The sequence below is a fragment of the Daucus carota genome, chromosome 2 (assembly GCF_001625215.2).
Source record: "Daucus carota subsp. sativus chromosome 2, DH1 v3.0, whole genome shotgun sequence".
NCBI classification, from domain to species: domain Eukaryota; kingdom Viridiplantae; phylum Streptophyta; class Magnoliopsida; order Apiales; family Apiaceae; genus Daucus; species Daucus carota.
Window position 1 is genome coordinate 13,972,834 of NC_030382.2, and position 6,345 is coordinate 13,979,178.

Sequence of the window (6,345 nt, forward strand, 5' to 3'; positions counted from 1 at the left end):
TGTGGGGTTATGTATAATATTAATTAGGTAAAATTATACATAAAAGATACATTGATTCAACAATATAGCTCATCAAATATGATTTTTTATTTTTTTTTGATACGGGGTGAATGGTTGAAGTGATTCAAATTTTACATTTTTTTTAAACATGCCAACTAGATGACACATAGATGTCAATATAACTAACCCGTGTATACCCTTGCAGATGCTCTAAGAAGGAGTGGCCATTATGTCGCTAGTTGGCTAATTTATTTTTTACATCCTTGATCCCTGCTGAAATAAAACTTCATATTAAGACATGAAACGGGTTGTGGTAAACCGATATTACTGGATTGTGTCTATAACTTGATTATTTTTTTAGATGCTGTATGATATTTACAGAATTAATTTCTTTTTTCTAAAAGAATAAGGGTGTATTTATTTGGATTTTTATGAATTGTAGATGTTTTTTATTTTATGAGAAAAAATAAGATATTATAGAATCGAGATATGTTTTGAGTTTAAATACAATGCTCCAAAATCTTATTAATTATAAAAAAAATTATAAGAACATAACATATACTGAATAATTTCATAAAATGCATCACTTTATACATTGAAATATTAAATTTATCACTTTTTGAATATCATGAGATTTTAATAGATTATAATCGATTTAAATTTAATATCACATGATTCTAAAACATAATTTTATACTTGAATGAAATATCATTTTGATATTTTAAAATAATTAAACTATAATTAGATATCTCAAAAGTATAATACGACAATCTTAAAGATATCAACTAAATACACCTCAATGCGCTGAATATATATCCCTTTAAATAGCCCGAATGAATGGACACACCCTGCAAAAACGTCAATTTCCTCAATCCCTAGAAATGCTAAACCCTAGTTAAGAACCACAACCATTTTGTCACCGCCTTAGACCTTAGTCGAATTTCGTTAGCGCATCTTGTCGAAGACTTGGTGGAGATGAATGGTTCTGCACCTGTGTAGTTGTTTTACTTTAACAAGTTTCTTAAATAATGAAGAAAGTGCTCCATTAAATATCGAGATTCGAAGTGTAATGACTCCTTTCAAGGTAATATTTTTTCTTTTTATCATTTAATTGACGTCTTTTAGACAGTGCTATGGTGCTTGCTATTGAGACGAATTAGTTTGAGAGTGCTTTTCATATTAGATTGGGATGAAGCATGGTATGGATTACTGGCTCGGAGTTTTATGTACAACTTATGAATGTCAGAATAGTGCTTGTTATTTTGTATGCTTGGCCACTTTAGATTGATTTAATCTAGACATATAAAAGCTGATAATCAATTATATGATAATACTTGCAATTCTATATGCACATCATTCAATTCTTGTTTTTAGATATAAGCAAAGTATGTTCTTCTTGACTTGAAGATATCTTTAGTCTTGTCTAGTGGTATTTAGACTGTTTTGGTATTTGCAGATGAGTTCTTACAGTCAAGTGGACCATGCTCCTCACAGTATTCTTTCTGGCTGATCAGCAGGTGGAAAATCTCAGAGGTATAAGTGGTTTATAGCAAGTAGTAGCTCCCTCGCATAATATTTACATCATCTATTTGTGTTTTGGCTGTCTAAGTTTGTTTTTGTTCGCACTCAGATACTGTTGCTGTTCATGTCTAGAGGTAATATGGTTGCCCTTGCGCCTGTTGTTCTTGCTTGTATTTATAGAGATATGAGGGTGTTACGTAATGGAATGGTTAAGCCTGTCGAATCAGAGTCTGGAATTGGTCTGAAGTTCACTATATGGCACTACGATTTAGTGCAAATGTGGGTTTGGGAGAGGTTTGTGGAATTGAGGTCAAAGCCAAATGTCATAGAAAGGGGAGACCCTAGAACAGCACCGTGGAACGGAGTCACAAAGTTGAAAGTTTCACAATTTGTGAAGCTTCTTGAAGCTTTTAGACATCTATAAGCTGGTAATCAATTACCAATTATATGATAATACTTGCAATTCTATCTTCGCATCATTCAATTCTTGGTTTTAGATATAAGCAAATAATGTTCTTTTTGACTTTATGATATCTTTAGTCTTATTTAGACCGTTTTGGTACTTGCAGATGAGTTCCTATAGGCTACAGTCAAGTGGATCATGCTCCTCAGAGTTTTCTTCCTGGATGTTCAGACGGTGGAAAATCTCAGTTGCGTAATCATTGTTTCTGTGTTTGACTGTTCTTAAAAGTGTACCTGTGTTTTGAAGTATTAAAAAGGAGTGTTTGGAGGTACATGGTGGAAGCTCAGATTTTTCAGTAATGCCAGAGTACTCTTCTTGAAGTTGGAGCACAGCCTTCAAAGGATCACTTGTGATATCTATATTAATTATTCGCGAGGTGAGTTGAAGGCCAAGTTGCTGTTCTGGATCAATGGAATTGGTGAACGCTTTCAGTAATGCCGGTACATTAGCTTACAGTATAGTGAGTGTGTTAAATGAAATTTAAACTATAGTTCTACTTGTTAGGTTTTACTGTACATATTATCCTCATCAGATGATTATAATCTGGAAAATTTTTGTCTCTCAATTGCTTTAAGATCAAAATGCAAATTAATCCATTTTGGAAATGTAGACGAGTTAAAGTAGCTAATTTTAGTTTTGTACTCCAAATTTGGTGGAAGTTCAGAAAAAAAACACATGATCGAGACAATTATGTGAATGTGGCAATCCCGATAGACTGATCAATTCATTGAATACTACTTGTAGTTAAATAATGAAGAAAATGCTCCGTCTAAGATTGAGGCGTAATGACTCTTTTTAAGGTAATATAATTTTCTTCTTATTTTGATGTCTCTTAAACATTTATTGCCGAAAACTGTGTGACTAAACGTGAAAGAATTAGTTAATAATACCAATCTAAATTATTTGTGTGGAGGATCTCGATTAATTACTTACCCCAATTGGCAGCACAAGGAATACTCGAACAATGACGTTGGAGTTTGACCAACTCTAGAGTTTTGACTATTTTGATACCATCAGTCTCCTTCTATGCCCCGTCTCTTCAGTTGGTTCTCTTGAATTAGGGGTGGCCTAATAATTCCGGTAAGTCCTTTTTTTATTTAATCCAAAATGAATATACATTTTTTTCTTCCTGCACGTCGCATCGCACACATCCCACAAATGAAAGAATTGTGTAACCAAGATTTGTCTTGGATCTGCTAGATTATCATGTGTGTATTTCCATATGATTGTATCATCGACTGGCCACCTTGATTGGTTCAATTTAGACAAAGGCATGTTATATTGCTCTACTGCCGTCATATGGAGATATAAAGATTCTTCATTATTATCATTTTAGCCGCAGTCTGATATCATGAAACAAAGTGACGGTGCTGCTTGGGTTGGCGAACTTCCAGAATTTTATAGAAGTATGGTTAAAGCTGATTTTTTACGTGTAGACAATACATCTGTTTCTGCCTCATCAGAGAGAATTGATGATGAGATTAAAGCTTTGACACAAGATTTAGCAAGTTATCAGGTACATGTAAATTTTTTTTTTAAAAGATAGTAGTTTTGAAAATAAGTTCCACAGTGATAGTATTTTTGATAATACTTTTAAAAAGGTAATATTTTAGGTAATTTCCCAAAAAACAATACCATATATGAAGGGTTAATTTTTTAAAACTTAAACATTATTAGAACTACAACATATAAGCTAACATTTAATATATATTGTTCTTTTTTGTTAAATTTGAATGATCAAGTATGGTTCTTTTGTTTTTGTGTTAAATTTGGATATTGAAAATGGTTGTGTCGAAAGCTTAATATGCATAATATAAAATCAACCATTATATAAAGAGATAATGATTATTACTTCATCGTCCTAATAGATAATAAAACAAACTGAATTTAAATATGGCATATAAGACCAATAAGAAAAATGACACTACACCATTTTCTTCATTTCCAATTCTTCGTACCGAGCCATTTCCATGAGAACTTCCTCGGCTTGCATAAGATCCGTATTTGGATCATTATTATAACCAGTTAAGGATGGGTTTCCGGCCAGTGGAATAGCCACTTGGTCCTCAGCATCAACCACTGGATCAAAAATCATAAGGGGGCCTCCCTTCCCCTGAGCAGCGGGCAACCGAACCTCTAAAGACTCCAAAGATCCAAGAATGGCATCCTCCAGCACATCCTTAACTGATCCTCCCTTTCCAGTCATGGCATCCATATCAATTACCACCTTTCCAAACTCCTTTGAATATGACTTGAGATTTCTTTCTTCTAGAATTCGGATAGCAGCAGGACTAAACAATCCATCATTATTAAAAGAGAAAGTGGATAGCACCTTTTCCTTACATTTTTTCTGACGGGATGTAATTTGTGTATGCTCCTCCATCCTCATAGCTCTTTCATCTTCTTCTACAGCTTCCATAACAATGGAAATCATCATATTATTTTCATTGTGAGGCCATAAGTTCCTCTCTGATGGGTGATGCGTGCATGTCCATCTCTATAGGGATAAAGAGAAATATGTTGTTGTGAAAGGATTATCAAGATTTTAGTGAATTTGGAAGTGACAAGTATGTATCTTGTTGATCTTGAGATTTGTTTAAGATGAAGGTGCAATGTTTATTAATAAAAGGATGCTCTTTGATATAGTTTTTGATATAGTTATAGGTGTGAAGATCCTAGAGATAAATAGGAGATCTATAGATAAAAGTAATAAATGGCGGGTTCATTTCAAGTAACGTATTAATTCTTAATGTAGATAAAGGTAAAAGAAAATATATTTAATTAATAGTATGAGAGTTGGAGCTTCACTTTAAACTATTGGCAAGGTCAAAGGTCATTTATTGTGAACTTATTTGTTATTTAAGATACTATTTATCAACAATAAAATATTATCTTTTTAGCATTTTTATAACATATATAATTTATTATAAGATTATACAATAAATTTAAATAATTGTGACATGCAAAATTGTGGACATTGTGTATAGATTTACTACACGATTTACGAAAATTAATTTGTTATTAATATTTAATTAATTTTATCTTGAGATCAACTTAATTTCTAACAACCCATCTCTTATGAGGTCAATTAAGTTGGATTTGTATATAGATAGTGAAAATCTTAGAGATGATATTATTAATTTACCATATATTAAGTTACCTCAAACAATATGAAATTAATAATTTTTATGAACTCTCGTGTAGGTCATGTAATACCACATTTCTTAAGTAAAAATGGTTAAGTTTGAAAATTGACCAAGATCAAAAGTTTCAAAGGTTTAGAATTTTGAATCCCTACATGATCCATATATTCACGTGGTAACTCAAACCCCAACTCCAACAAATATGGTAGTAATAATCTTATTAATAAATATATATTTTAAATAATAAATTAATAAATAAAGACAATTTTAATTTGATAAATAAATTTATATTAGATTAAAAGAAATTTTTTATCAAATTAAATAAAATGATACTACATATATATAACTTAAGATATTGGTCTGTATAAAAATTTAACATTTAATATTATAGGAATATAATTTCAAATTTAACTTCGTGTAACCCCATAAGGACCTTATTTTCTAGTCAATATTCTATCAATCATAAATCAACCTAAGGCCAAAATATCGACCCGAATTCATATTTTTGGTTTCAAAATCATGTGCAGTTACAAATTCAAATCTGATTTTTGCATATTCTAACTTGAATGTGGAGTTACTATATATATAAACTAAAACTAAATTAATTCTCTTTTTGGATAATTCATATTATACAATCTTGGTGGCCCTAACTCAAAGAACTAATAGACTGGGGCACTATGGACTCAAGCCACCAGGATTTTGAATTTATGTCTAACAACCCAAATTTTTTATGGGCTAGACAATAATGGACTTTGCTTAAACTTAACATTATTTTATCAAAAGTGTATAGTTGAGACTCAAACATGATAAATGTGGTTTCTTTAATAAAAGTCAATTATATCACGTTACTAAGGAGAATATCCCTATATTTTAATTATTAAAATATATTCGTTAAAATCTATACATTAGTATAATAAGCAAACACACACATATATTATAGGAGGGATGTTTGGTCGCATAATTTTTCTCATTTTTACATTACCCTTTTATCTAAGTTTTTAGAAAAATAAATGTAAACAATTATATCAACGACACCCACGCGTCTTTCTCAAGTACAACATGTTACTCTTTTTAACTAAAACTGTTCTCCTCCAAGAGAGATACAGACTTTCATGTAAATTTTTTAACTCTAAAGTTATCAACTCCAAGACAAAGGGGAAGCCGATACAAAATGAATAATATTTCATTTATTAATTGATGAAACATGAGTGTTGAATA